This window comes from Balaenoptera ricei, chromosome 7 (genome assembly GCF_028023285.1).
Source record: "Balaenoptera ricei isolate mBalRic1 chromosome 7, mBalRic1.hap2, whole genome shotgun sequence".
Lineage (NCBI taxonomy): Eukaryota > Metazoa > Chordata > Mammalia > Artiodactyla > Balaenopteridae > Balaenoptera > Balaenoptera ricei.
In genome coordinates, this window is record NC_082645.1 from 75041168 (window position 1) to 75055332 (window position 14165).

The following is a 14165-nucleotide window of genomic DNA, read 5'->3' on the forward strand; positions in this document are numbered from 1 at the left end:
TGTTTAAGATGAGGGAACTGAGGTGCTCAGTGTAGCACTACTTAGGTTTATATTTTAATACACCGCTTTCTTATTTCCAAATACATACCTTTTTTGTTTTTACTCTCTGGGCAAATAATAGTTACCGAATAGTTACTGATTGATCTGTGTTTGCACAACATAAACTTAAATTTTTTCCTAGGCTAGTGTATATTAGAATTATATTGGAGGGCTTGTAAACTCACAGTTTGTTGGGCCCTATTCCCCAAATTTCTGATTCTGTAAGTTTGTGGTAGAGTCTGAGAATCTGTCTTTTAAACAAATTCCCAAGTGATGTTGAAGTTGCTGATGCAGGGGTCAGGCTTTGAGAACAACTGGCTTAGGCTATTAACTGACAAATATAACAGCTTATCATAAAAAAATATAATATCTCTGTCCTAGGTATTTCTTTTCTTTATATTTTTAAATTTAATATACTTTTGTATAATAGCAGGAGGAAAAATACAACACATTTGCTTTGTGTTATTTTGATTTTAGATTTACCTGACTCATCATATATAAAACATTTTTTTTCCTTTTGAAAATTACTAGATCAATGGATTTATATGCACTATTTTTGTAATCTTGATAATTGAGGTGTTCTTTTTTATTTACATTAGCAATAAAAAAAGTTTTATTCAATTTTAATAAAATATTTCTCTTCCTAGGTTAAAGAAAAAAGAATAAAAAAGAATGTCTAGATAAAGGTCATTTATCAGAACCATTTACCAATTAGTTCTTCATTCCTCACTACTGAGAGAAATCTGCCAATAGAATGGAATATCATATCTCTCAGGACTTTCTCAGATTTACAAAGGCCAGTCACAGCAATGCATAAATGAATGGTCTAGCAGAAAGGACCTCAAATCATATTAAGAGAATGACCATCCCTGGAGTTTTTCATGGTTAATGTACCAAATTCATAACACTTTTGTCACCTATTCTTATTAAAATTAATAAATAGAAATTGTGAAGTCCCTGTACATCTCTAAAGAAAACTATTCATCCTTAAACAGCAAAGTCAAAGTTATTAGGCAGTTATACATGCATTCTAGCACTATTCCTAGAAAATCTGTATCTGGCATCTGTTATTTATGATTATTTTTATTTTCTACATATGTTCAGGTTGCTTTAGATGTGCCATTGTAAATATAACCAAAGGTTTTTATCTCAATAGCACTTCTTGGAGCAAATAATGTTTGACAAGGAAGCTGGCAAATTCAGATCCTGCATCTGCACAAACACTGGAGGTATGAGATTCATTTATCTATACATTTTATACCTAACACATGCTTAACAATAGAATAGGAAGAAAAATATTTAAAGAAAATGTAAGAAATTTATATATAGTGTATACCTCAATTTCATTATGAAGTAAATTCGAAGCTTCTGTACAGTCAAACATCTGTTGATTGCCAGCTCCCAAAATACCAATGAAAAAAACCTATTGAAAAATAAAGCTGAGATTATTGCTTATCATAGTAAAGAAGAATACTACCTTAATAAAATCTTAGTATCATATCAGGGAAGGAAGTACAAAGACTAGACACTGAGATTTTGAAGTTTCTTCTAAGGCAGGTCTTTCAAACATAGAGACTTGGTTAGGATTGGGTAAGGATCATGACATAATAGTTTAACATTGGTGGACACAGGAGGGTAAAGATACTGAGGCAAGGAGTCCGAAGAGTCTTGGAGTGTAAATTGTTGTTTGTTGCTTTTCTATTGGAGAGTTTATGGATCTTTCAGGAAATTCCTGGTATAAACAGTAAAGTAACTTACCTTTTTATCTTCCTGGACAAATGTTTTCTGGAATTGTAAAGTTAAATTGGTGAAGATAATGGAACACTAAAGTCATGTTAATCTAGAGTATGCTGTGTAATTGTTTCGATTCTCAGATCACTGCTAAATGAAGGATGACACTCCATCTCTGCAGAATATTGCCTCTTCTCTTTCTGACTTACTTCACTCTGTATGACAGACTCTAACTCCATCCACCTCATTACAAATACCTCCATTTCATTTCTTTTTATGGCTGAGTAATATTCCATTGTATATATGTGCCACATCTTCTTTATCCATTCATCTGTCGATGGACATTTAGGTTGCTTCCAGGTCCTGGCTATTGTAAATAGAGCTGCAATGAACATTGTGGTACATGACACTTTTGTATGCTAACACATATATACGGAATCTAAGGAAAAAAAAAAAGGCCATGAAGAACCTAGTGGCAAGACGGGAATAAAGACACAGACCTACTAGAGAATGGACTTGAGGATATGGGGAGGGGGTGGGGTGAGATGTGACAGGGTAAGAGAGTGTCATGGACATATATACACTACCAAATGTAAAATAGATAGCTGGTGGGAAGCAGCCGCATAGCACAGGGAGATCAGCTTGGTGCTTTGTGACCACCTAGAGGGGTGGGATGGGGAGGGTGGGAGGGAGGGAGATGCAAGAGGGAAGAGAAATGGGAACATATTGTATATGTATAACTGATTCACTTTGTTATAAAGCAGAAGCTAACACACCATTGTAAGGCAATTATACTTCAATAAAGATGTTTAAAAAAAAAAAAAAAAAAGAATATTGCCTCTTAACTGGTACTTCAACTGTGCCTTCTATGAGTCGGTCTGCCTCTGGTGCAGAATACAATATGAATAGAGGATCCCATGGTCATGGGCTCATTCCTATATTGCTTTTGTTTTATGATGTGGGTCCTTCGGTCAAATGATATTTTCTGTGAGATTCCAAGTCTGTAGATCAGACATCATGTAATCACTCATGGTTAGTAGTGCTTGCTGACACTCTGGACAGAAAAGGCACGTTCATATTGGGGAGTTGTAACTATTCTCGTTAGGACAAATCACTGGCCTTTCCAAGATGAAAGGAGACTTATGTAACTGACTTGCACCCAAGTAACCAAGTTGGTCTATGCAAGGAATGGTGCCATATTTAGGACTCAGTGCTGGTTTCTGTTACTGGAAGATTCGGCATTCAGAGACACCTTAGTTAAATCAGCTTTTGTAAGTAGGAGCCCATGCTGTTAAGCCCATGTGTAGCATCAATCTCTGGCAATGTGGTCAGTCTGTACACGTACTGATTGTGTCAGTTCCATGGTGACTGATGGATGAAGTTTGGCTAACATCAACTGACCAAACTTTCTTGTTTATTTGGTTATTCAGTGCCTCTTTCACAATGAATATGTTCTGGTAAATGTTAGTATGTGATATAGAAATCTTCACACTCTATGTCTACAACCACACACTTCTACCCAAGGATTCTTTGTCCCTAATTTTCCATCCTCTTTTCTTCCAGACCACTCACAAAACAGCCAGGCCATTGATGACTGCCCACAAATTTACATATTCACCTCAAATCACTTCTTCTATACTAAGTGGATGACCAGATACACTACAACTCTTTCTACTGTCCATCAAGGACACCATGTGACTATAACGCAGTTGCCATCCATTTTTGGCTTGCATGGATGCAGGAAAACATATATGTCAACCAAGTTTGGGCTCTTTCATCCTCCTTTAGCTGGTTATACAGAACCTGCTTATGACGATAGGTTATAACAAAAGAAAGGACTCTGTGTAAATATAGTGCATGATATGGGAATTCTGGCCACCTGCTCATGCAGTTTATTTGTGCCTTCTGGTCCTACCCAGACCCCATCTCACATACCCTGCTGTTGAGCCTCTCCAGTTTTTTGACTTAGGAGAAAACCAAATGCAGTTCACAAAGGGCATTTCTGGAAACACGGTTAAGTGTTTTGTCTCTACTAAGACTTAGTAACAGGCCAGGAGCTGTTTTTCAGAAAACGTATAATTCCCCACTATGAATGACATAATCTTGCTCTAAACCCCCTGAGTCTGCATTGCCATTCTCCCACTGAGGTTTTCTATCAAAATACACAGCACCTTTTCCCACCACTGACATATCCATCACCTTAGGTCTGGTAGAGTGTACGGCCCTAGCAGCAGGACTGCGTGCGTGGGAGCTTTGACCTGCTGCTGAGCCCTTTTCTACTCCAGGCCTAACTCAAGTTTGGCAGCTTTGCATTTCATCCAATATTTCTAGGTGTGGAACATGTCACCTCCACAACAAAAAGAGGCCTACAAGGTGTATGCTTCTTTTTTAATGGTAGATGATGTAACACAACCATCAAATATTTGGCTTTGAAAATGGCTAAAGAACGTCATCAGTGGCATCAGTAATTGTGAGTTTTTAAAATTTTTGTAAGGACAGAGATTGGCAAGAAATGGAGAGAGGACATCCTGTACATGAGTTCAGAATCAACACTTCCAGAATTTATGAAATGTTATTCTAAGTGTGGGCACATTTGGTGCCACCTATCATGTCTAGTATGTTATGGAGTGGGGCCCAAAGATTTATCAAAGTAATTTATATCCATTTGTAAAATTAGATATGAAAGCCTCAGCTAGCTCTGATATTAGACCTGATTCCTCAGAGATGAGGGGTGTGTGTGTTTGTGCGTGTGTGCGTGCGTGCGTGTGTGTGTGTGTGAGAGAGAGAAAGAGAGATACAGGTTTTTAGCAGAAAACAGTGTCTGTTTCATAAGGAAGACAGTAGTTCTGTGGGCAGCAGAAACTAAGTAGGAAAGCCCATTCAGAAAGAAAAACATAGTTTACTCTTGGCTTTTGTTGCTCATGATTTTCTTCTTTAATCCCCTGCCTCTTCCTAGCCTTATTATTCACTAACATCTGGCCACTAATATTCTCAAATGTCGCAAAAGCACATATTATTACCTTCGACTTTCTCATCCTCTTAAACATCTGAGCAGTAAATATGGCACGGTATTAAGCCACTGCTGTAGGAAAGGAATTGACTCAGTCTCTCCCAATTACAGCATAGATATCTGGCTATATACCAGTGCATTCATTTCCTATAGCCACTTTAACAAATTACTACAAACTTAGTGGCTAAAAACAAAAAAAACTTAATCTATTACTCTGGAAATCAGAATCGAAAATCAATCTCACTCGTCTAAAGTCTAGGTGTCAGTGGGGTGGTTTGTCTTTGAGGCTCTAGGTGACAATCTGTTTCCTTGCCTGTGCAAGTGTTGCCTATTTTCCTTGGTTTATGACTCTGTATGTGGCAAAGACATGGATATATTTAGGGGCAATTATTCAGCCTACTACAACCAGTTATGAGCAATATTGTTCAAGGGCTCCTTCATTTACCTGTATTCCAGTCTCTGCTCATAATAATTGATTCATCTGTAACCGTCTCTTTAGATTGGGAGAGATGCTTTCTAATTAAACACAAGCCCTATAAATCACAAGAAAGAAAACATATGCAAAATGTTGGATAAGTATCCAGTGTTGGATATTATGAATGGAAGAACATTTTAGAGGTTTCATCCTTAGTTACCTTTCTAATTCATTGACTTTAAGAGGGTGATACAAAGAATGGAAATACAGTGGCTAGTTAGGAGTCATTTTCCTCAAGTGATGAAGTAAATTTCAGTTATTATGAGCATCCAAATTAGTAGCTAAAGATAAAATGTTCCATGTCTTCTTTCTACTATTAATCAATTTTCTGACTAATAATAATTTTATTTGTCCTTCATAATGTTCTCTAATAGTACATGAAAGTGTATATTGTGCTAAGTATAGAAAGATTATACTATCATAAAATACAGATAAGTCAGACAATTTAAGAAGATAAGATTAGCATACTAAATTCCTCTAGGATTTGAAATAGCATCAAATTTATATTCAAAGTATTATTCATATGTTAAGATTGCAGAACTATAATACCTTCTTATTTATACCTTTAATGTTTTCAAGATTGCTAATACATGGTCCATTAATAGAAACAAAGTGGGAAAAAACAGCATTGAAAAAAAAGGCAAAATATAAAACCTGGCTATTTTAGTATACTGAATGAATAAGTGAATGAATGAATATCAGTACAAAGGAATTTACGTCACTTTAATGTGAACAAAAGGAAAGGTAATATATATGTATATATGCCTTTATTTATTTCCTTTTTAGAATTGTAGCTTGAATATTTAAGAAGCATTGTTTCACTATACTGGCAAACATTAATATGCTAAAGTTCATAGAATGCATCATTTCATTTCATAGTGACCTGGTATTATTCTATAATTTACCATAGTAAAGATTGCTAGATGATCACCAGATCCATTTCCTTCTTAAGTTATGAACAAATTGAGCTATTTTTCCTAACTTTCCTTTTGGTTAGGCATAGTCAAATGACTCAGTTCTAGCCAATGGAATGTGAACAAAGGTATATAACTTCCAGCAGAGGTATATCACTTCCAAGCCTTCTACATGGGATTCTTTATCCACTTTCCTCTTTAGTTGGCCTCATGCAGATGGGCAAAATGATCTTGGAAGCCATATGTTGATGATGGTACAGCAGCAAGATGGGAAGAATATGTGTCCTATCTTAGAGAAGAGCCATTCACAATCAGAACTTTAGGAAAGCAAGAAATAAGCTACTGTCTTATTTATTCAGCCATCATACACTTGTTTGTCACTGAAGTAGTATTACACTACATGGAATAATTTGCAATTGTTTGCTTGAAATAAGAAACAATACACAAAAAATAAGTATGCCTTCTATCTAAAAGAAATTAGGCTGAATCTATTGGCTATAAATTATGCATCTGTCTTGAAAGAAATATAAAACAGTATTTCCTTTGTTTTATAAAAATTGGTTGAGATAAACAGACATTAATAACTTTCTGAGATCAAAAACATCTAAAGTAATTTTGGTGCCAAAAAAAAGGAGCAGGATGAAGAGAAACAAAACATAGAGACTAAAGAACTTTTTATAAACTGCCAGATGTTTGTAATTCTTTATTAAAACAATAAAGCCGTCTCATAACTCTCTCAGACTGTTTGCATACAAAACCCTAATAGTGCTAGCCTGGGGTTATTAATTTACAAAATCCACCACTCTGATCTTGCTTCCTATCTTTAATTAATATTCCCAGAGTGCACCTAGCAGGGAAACATTCTCCTAATCTAAAAGTAGACATAGACTGTTTTTTGCAGCCTTAATTTTGATCAACCATGTTTCTAACCAGTGAGATATGGAGTCTTCGACTTAGTCTCAAGTGTGTTTGAAATGTTAGAAAACATTTATAAAAAGGCATTTTTCAGGACAAACACCATAGGAAGTACTTTTGCTAGCACACATTGCAAATAACTTTCAAAGATCATAGCTATGAATCAATGGAGGTTGATGAAAGTATCAGGCATTGTGAACATGCAAGCCCAGAAAAGTCCTGCACAGTGCATCCCCTATTCTTCAAAATGCTTCAGTTTGGATAAAGCTTTTGCCAAAACTTGACTTAAAACAATATCAATTCTCTTGGGCTATTTCTAACAGGGGTAAATATAACATTGCTTTCAATTGCTCAAGTGGAAAAAAGAAAAAAGTTCCAGTGTCTAGTGGTGCTGCCATTCATCATCTAATAGATGCTGAAACAAATGAATATAAGTAAGCAATAAGAAAAAAGGCTAACGTAATATATATCTAAAGAAAGACGTTAATACAGTGTTCAACATGATTTCCTAGAGATTTTACAAAGCACTGATTTAGTCTTCTGAAAGTTGCCATTAACAACTTCACTGGGGATATGCTAATCCCACTGCCTGGCAGATGGAATGCTAATGCTTTGGCAACTGGTGGGGAAGGATCCTTAACGAATTGCTTGTTACTTCACTGTGATTTTGAAACATCCTCTGGAGAATAACTGTCTTTATACTCCTTAATGTTACATTATAACTCATAGATTCTGGCACTGTTATTTAGCTGAAGCAGCGGGTTATTAGCCAAACTGCTGTGAGTGTTTTTATCTCTCGGAGAATTCCAAAAAGCAAATTGATTAAGTCAATAAGCTACAGCATGAGGACAGATCTCATTCCTCCACTGATGATTGACTCTTAGCTATAAACTATTTTTTGTTTGTTTTTGATCAAGATCAAGTCATTCAAGTTACCTATATGTACATAATGAGTTGTGTATTTACCCAAATAGTGGCTCCAAGACATACCTTTTAAGCCATCTATTGGCAAAATATCAATATCCAATGAGCTGATTATTCAGGAGAAGCAGCTGTCTCAATCATCTAGCAGCTCTAATTAGTTGATATGTGTGTGACTGTGCTGGCTTTATACAATATTAGCACATCCTGGTTTGCTCAATAATTATTAAAATCAATTATGAACACTGGAAATAGCAAAATAGAAGAGGGCATTATTGGGGCAGCTGATAATTTGAGGAAGTATTTTAGGCAAATTCCAACTAGTCACAATGTGAATATAGAAAGGAAGGAAAGGACAAGGAAGCGTGCAGATTAATTGAGATAGCTGGTGATATGCTGGAGCCAGCTCCTACCAGCTTGTGAGAGCTAATGACCAAATTTTTAGGCATTTTGTGAGCCACTTATTAAATATAGCCATTATTAAAAAATAAATTAATATATGTTCAGACTTATTTTTGTCTATTATATTGGTAAGGTGGAAACACTGTATAATGAATTGTGTTCAACTGTGTGCACATCTATTCCCAACTCTGTTCAGTGATGACTCATGAGTAGCTTGAATTTGGCCATAATGGGTGGGTTTACACCACGGAAATAAGCAAATGCCACAGTTTGCTATCTAGATATTTGAAGATATTCATTATTCTCTTGCAAATTTACAAGGTCTATTCCAGATCTTGACAAGCAAGCATAGATTCAACATGCTAAGTTGGCAAATATGTGGAAATTCTAACATATCACAAGAATTATAACAATCCCAGTTATATCACTGAATTTACTTCAAAAATTATTTTGAAGGATATTCAGATAAGTGCTTGTTTATTTGAATGCATGTCCCAGAGCTCTTCAAATAGCTGTAATTTTATGTAGTAAATATTGCAAAATAAGAGTGAGTCTAGTAAAAGGTAAAAGCTGTACTTGGGAGACAGATAAAACCAACTAAATTTCACAAATGATAGTAACACCGGCCTTGTTTCATAATGACAAAGTGTTTTAAACTGTAGCAGGATAACCTATAGGATAACTTAAATAGCTAAAATTGATAATATAGAAATATCATTTGGAATAATACTTCTCTAACAGACACAGATAAAAATTTTTCAGACATTACAAATAAGCTATTATTATTTTTTCTACTTCAAAAAACCTAATTATGGTTTTAAATTCTGTGCATTGAGCCTGTACAAAAAGCTAAATTTCTTCCTAATTCTCTGTGATTATTGTTCTAGAAAGTTTGATTTATTTTAGCACTATTCTGGTTGTAGACCCCTTAGGCATCATCTCTCTGTCTATAGCCTGGGAAAGAGAGAACTATATTTGTGACTTGCTGTTAAGTTTAATTATCAACCTGCTTGGCAGAATTGCACTCACTGCCCTTCCCTTGAAGTGTAAAAGTCCCTTGTTAAGTTAGCCTACTCTACCACTCCAAGGAACACTCACTTACAACACTTCCCTGCCTTGATCTTCTAACAAGAGACTGCTGGATCTTTTCTTAGCAACACTGCCCTCTCTACTTTGGTTTTCTTCGATTTCAAAATTAATTCTCAACTAACCTGGCCAATACTATGATGTTCATTTCCTTCAAGATAATTTCTACATCAATAAAAGATAATTAGTCAGGTACCTGCTTTGAATATAAAAAGCTGTTCTCTTGTATTCTTTTTCTTTGGTTACTAACAGAATTTTTACATTGTTCAAATTCTTTGCTTAAGCTTTGTTGTGTGACATAATCAGTACAGACTAGAATCTATTTTGAAGAATTTGTAAAGGGTTCAGACTTTTTAAACATAAAACTAAAATAATAGCCAGTTTTCAAACATAATAAAGAAGAATCGCCCTCCAAAAAGTCTTTTAGAAATGGAATTTAAAGATATACTTTGTTTGTTTATGTCCCTTGAAGTAACCATAATAATTATGTTGGATATTAATAATAAATGAATTTACTCGAATTCAGTTCATTGAGAATAGAATTAAATTATTTCATCTCCCTCACTATTTTTTCATGCTACAACAAAGAGAGTCTACCCTTTATAGAAGACTACACTGTTTCAGTTGTACTGTTATTTTGAAGCCAGAGATAGGAATACAAAACAAGTCTATTTAGGATGGATTGTCAAAACCAAATCTGGTTTTGACAGATTTTGCTTAAATTGCTGATTGTTCAGTATCTGAAAATACTTTCCTCTTAGTCGCCCTTTTTTTGTCCTTACAAAAATGAACTTTGCTGCTAAGATTTATCATAAATCAATAAACTTCATTTTATTCTGGGCTTTTCAAATTTGAATTAACCCAAAGATTCTTAAACAGAAGAAAAAGAATTCTAGGTCATACCGTCACTGCATAAGGATCTAAATTCTCCGGGTTCCAAATTTGGAAATCTGCTCCTCTTTCCCTCTGGATAAATCTAGTTAAGAAATATGTGTATGCATGTGTATATGTGTGTGTTCATTATTTTGTATGTATATCAATTTTAGTTTATTGAAATAAAAATATCAGATATTGTATTATTGTATTTCCATACTATAGTTTTTCTGCTCAACACTAATAAAACATGTTGCTCACTGACAACATGTGCAAAATTTGTGTGCCTTTAATTCTCTGAACCCGTAAATACACGGAGTAAATCAATAGTGTTTTAGGTTTTTTCTTCAGAGACAGTAAAATGGATATAAATAGAACCATGATACAATGATCTAACTTTTTTCTTTGTGGAATTAACTCATTCACGTAAGCTTGAAAGTATGAAGGTCCCCAAATTGAAATGCAAAGAGAAAAATAATTTTTAAAAAATAGAATATCCAAAAACTGTGAGACAACTTCAGAAGGTGTAATATATGTGTAATTATAATACCAGAAGGGGAAACAAAAGATAACAGAGAAACTGAAATGTTTGGAATAGTTACTCCAAGAACATTTAAAAATTAATGACAGACAACAAACCACAGATGTAGAAAGTTCAGAGAACAGCAAGCAGTATAAAGACCAAAAACCCCATATGTAAGCATAGCATATTCAAACTGCAGAAAACTGAAGAAAAAGAAATTCTTGAAAGAAGCCAAAGAAAAAATACACCTTACCTAGAGAAGAACAAGGATAAGAATTACAATGGACTTCTGTGGTATATAAAAATTATATTTGGTCATTGTTCCCAGTTTCTGGTAGACAACTCCTAAAACCTTTGAAATGTCCTCAGTGATAGGAGTATCTTTGCTATGCTAATGAGGTGACATATATGTTTTATATATGTACACATATATGTGTATATATTTGTATACTACACACATATGTATATGTATATATATATATAATTACATATGAATATACATACATATTTTTTAACCAACCCTCCCTTCTGTTAATTAAGCACTATTTATTCACATCTACTGTTTGTGACCTGGAATTCATGAATATAATGAATAACAAATATTAATGAAGAATACATATATCTGAATAAACATTGTTTTTTAAATTATATACTTGGGTTGGGAGTTTATACATTCCTCCATCACTCATACATTTTGAGAATCTTCTTTAGTAAGTTCTGCAGATAATTTACAATCAACACAGGATATCAGACTAATTATTGATACTGTCACCTTATTTTTTTGGCTAAAGGCTACATACTCAGAACCAAAAACCCAATGGATTCAAATGACAAGTTTAAAAATATGGCTGTCTGAAAAGTGAATTTTTCCCTGAAAGATTTACCAACACTGGACACATTCAAAGCAATGTGCCACAAGTTTTTCAAACTCATCCCAAAAGTAATTTTTAAGAGCAATCATATCAGATTATAAATAGGACACACTTTGGCAGTGTCTGCCAGACTACCTTCTCTGCTGCATGCCTCTTGCATCCTCAATATTGGAGCCCCTAAACATGTTTGTACTATATTATAATGCCCATTTATAAGAAGTGATCATCATAGGGACAAATAGACACCTATCCATGCTGGAATGAAACCAAAATATGTAACTTAGTACTTTGAGGTGGCTACATTGTACCATGTGAAAGAGAAGCTGAGAAAGTTGATTAGAGCAAAAAAATTGAGAGAGGAAATGTATTTTCTGGATTGTTAATAGGACTTTTCAGTTCATTACTCTAGACCCTACCTTAGACCTGTCTATATCCCTATCCTTAGGTTCCATGATTGCTGTAGACTATTTGTGTCCCCCTAAAATTCATATGTTAAATCCTAATCCCCAAAGTAATGGTATGTGGAGGTGGGGCCTTGGGGAGGTGATTAGGTCATTAGGGTGGAGCCCTAATGAATGGGGTCAGTGCCCTATATAAAGACCCCAGAGTACTCCCTTTTCCCTTCTACTATGTGCGATTATAGCAAGAAGATGGCCATTTATGAACCAGGAAGTAGGTCTTCACCAGATACTTAATCTGTCAGCATGTTGATCTTGTACTTTCCAGCCTCCAGAACTGTGAGAAATAATTTTCTGTTGTTTGTAAGCCTCCTAGTCTATGGTATTTGTGTTAATAGCAGCCTAAATGTACTAAGAAAATGGATGATACAGCCCAGCATAACATAATAAATCCTTACTTTATGGAATTAAATAGTTCAGGTTATCGATTTGTTGCCAAAGTGTCTTGATTAATCTTCATACTGTAGATTATTGCTGTTCAAAATGTAGTCCATGGTCAGGTACTCATCCATGAAATATTTGTTATTGTCAGTGATGACAAGGAGCGTGCACCAGATTGTAAACCAGTTACTTCATTAAGCACACTCTTTAGGTAGCTGACTTAAAATATTTTTCACAGCAAAACTTTCTCAAAGAAGGAAGCAGTGAATTGATTTATATTCTGACACAGGCTCCTTTACATCTTGCAAATCTATAATAAACAGATCACATAAAGAAATTGAATTAGTAATTTAAAGCTGTCCCACATAGCAAAACCCAGGCTCTGATATTTACCTGGTGAAGTCTATCAAAAAAAAAAAAAAATTAAGAGAAAATAATACCAATTCTTCCTAAATTCTTCTAGAAAAGAGAGAAAGAATACATCCCAACTCATTCTATGAGGCCAGAAGTACCCTGATACAAAAGCCAGACTAAGATGTTATGAGAAAATAAAACTAGAAATTATCTTTATTAATAAAGATGCAAAAATTCTCAACAAAGCATTAACAAACTAAATCCAGCAACACAGAAAAAGGATTATAAACTACAACCAACTGGTATTTCTCCCAGATATGCAAGGTCAGTTTAAGATCCAAAAATAACAACTTATATAATACACCATATTGAAAGAGTACAGAGCAAAACCACAAAATCGTTTCAATAAACACAGAGAACGTATTTTACAAAATCCAACACCAGTTTATGATAAACTCTCACAGAAAACTAGAAATAAAAGAGAATTTCTATTTCTATTACTTTACACACCTGCCTTGTTTTCCATATTTCTAGCATTTGGTGAACACAACTGATAACTGATCTTTTGCTTTATTTTGTTTCTCTATTTGTCTCACTAAAAACTTGAGTAATTCTTTTAGGAAGAATATTTTGGAAGCAAATCCCTGGTTTCTTTTATGTCTAAGGAGATTTTTTTTTTTTTCACACTGACTGAGACAGAGTTTGGAATTCTAAGTTGAAAATTTTTTTCTTCAGGTATTAGAAGGCATCCACTTAATCTATATTTAACATATTCTAGTATGTGTCTGTGACTGATGCCTATCTAAATTGTACTCTTTAAGATATTATTTTGTTTTCCTGATGCAGAATTTTAGGGTTCTAAATTTTATCTGGATTTATCTAGGTGGAAATCTTTAAAATTATTAATCTTACCTGACTTTCTGTGTGGACTTTTCAGTCAAAGGTTCATGTCTTTTACAAGTTTAAGATATTTTTTTATTTTATATATTTTATTTGGTCTCTTTTCCTTTGTGCTTGTTAATTTTGTCCCTTTGTGGCATGCATTAAATTAATTTTGAAATCCATAGAACTATCCATGTTACCTAACTTTTTCCCATACCTTTCATCTTATTCTTTTGCAAATATTTTTAGAGAATTCCTCAGTTTATTCTTAGATATTATAAAATAATTTTCAGCATGAAGAAGACAAATAATTAAAGTTTAGAAATCAT

General features: G+C 34.2%; 1 protein-coding gene across 7 annotated transcripts in view; it reads left to right on the top strand.

Moving 5' to 3' along the window:
* GULP1 (GULP PTB domain containing engulfment adaptor 1) overlaps positions 1-14165 on the top strand; it is an 812392-nt gene that overhangs the window by 263328 nt on the left and 534899 nt on the right. For 5 of the 7 annotated variants that reach the window (XM_059928297.1, XM_059928303.1, XM_059928296.1 and 2 more), the window contains one exon: positions 1196-1268. The exons of the other annotated variants lie outside the window; for them this stretch is intronic. The gene's annotated coding sequence lies outside the window, so the exon portion shown is untranslated. The remainder of the gene's footprint in view (positions 1-1195; positions 1269-14165) is intronic. 7 annotated transcript variants of the gene reach the window in all.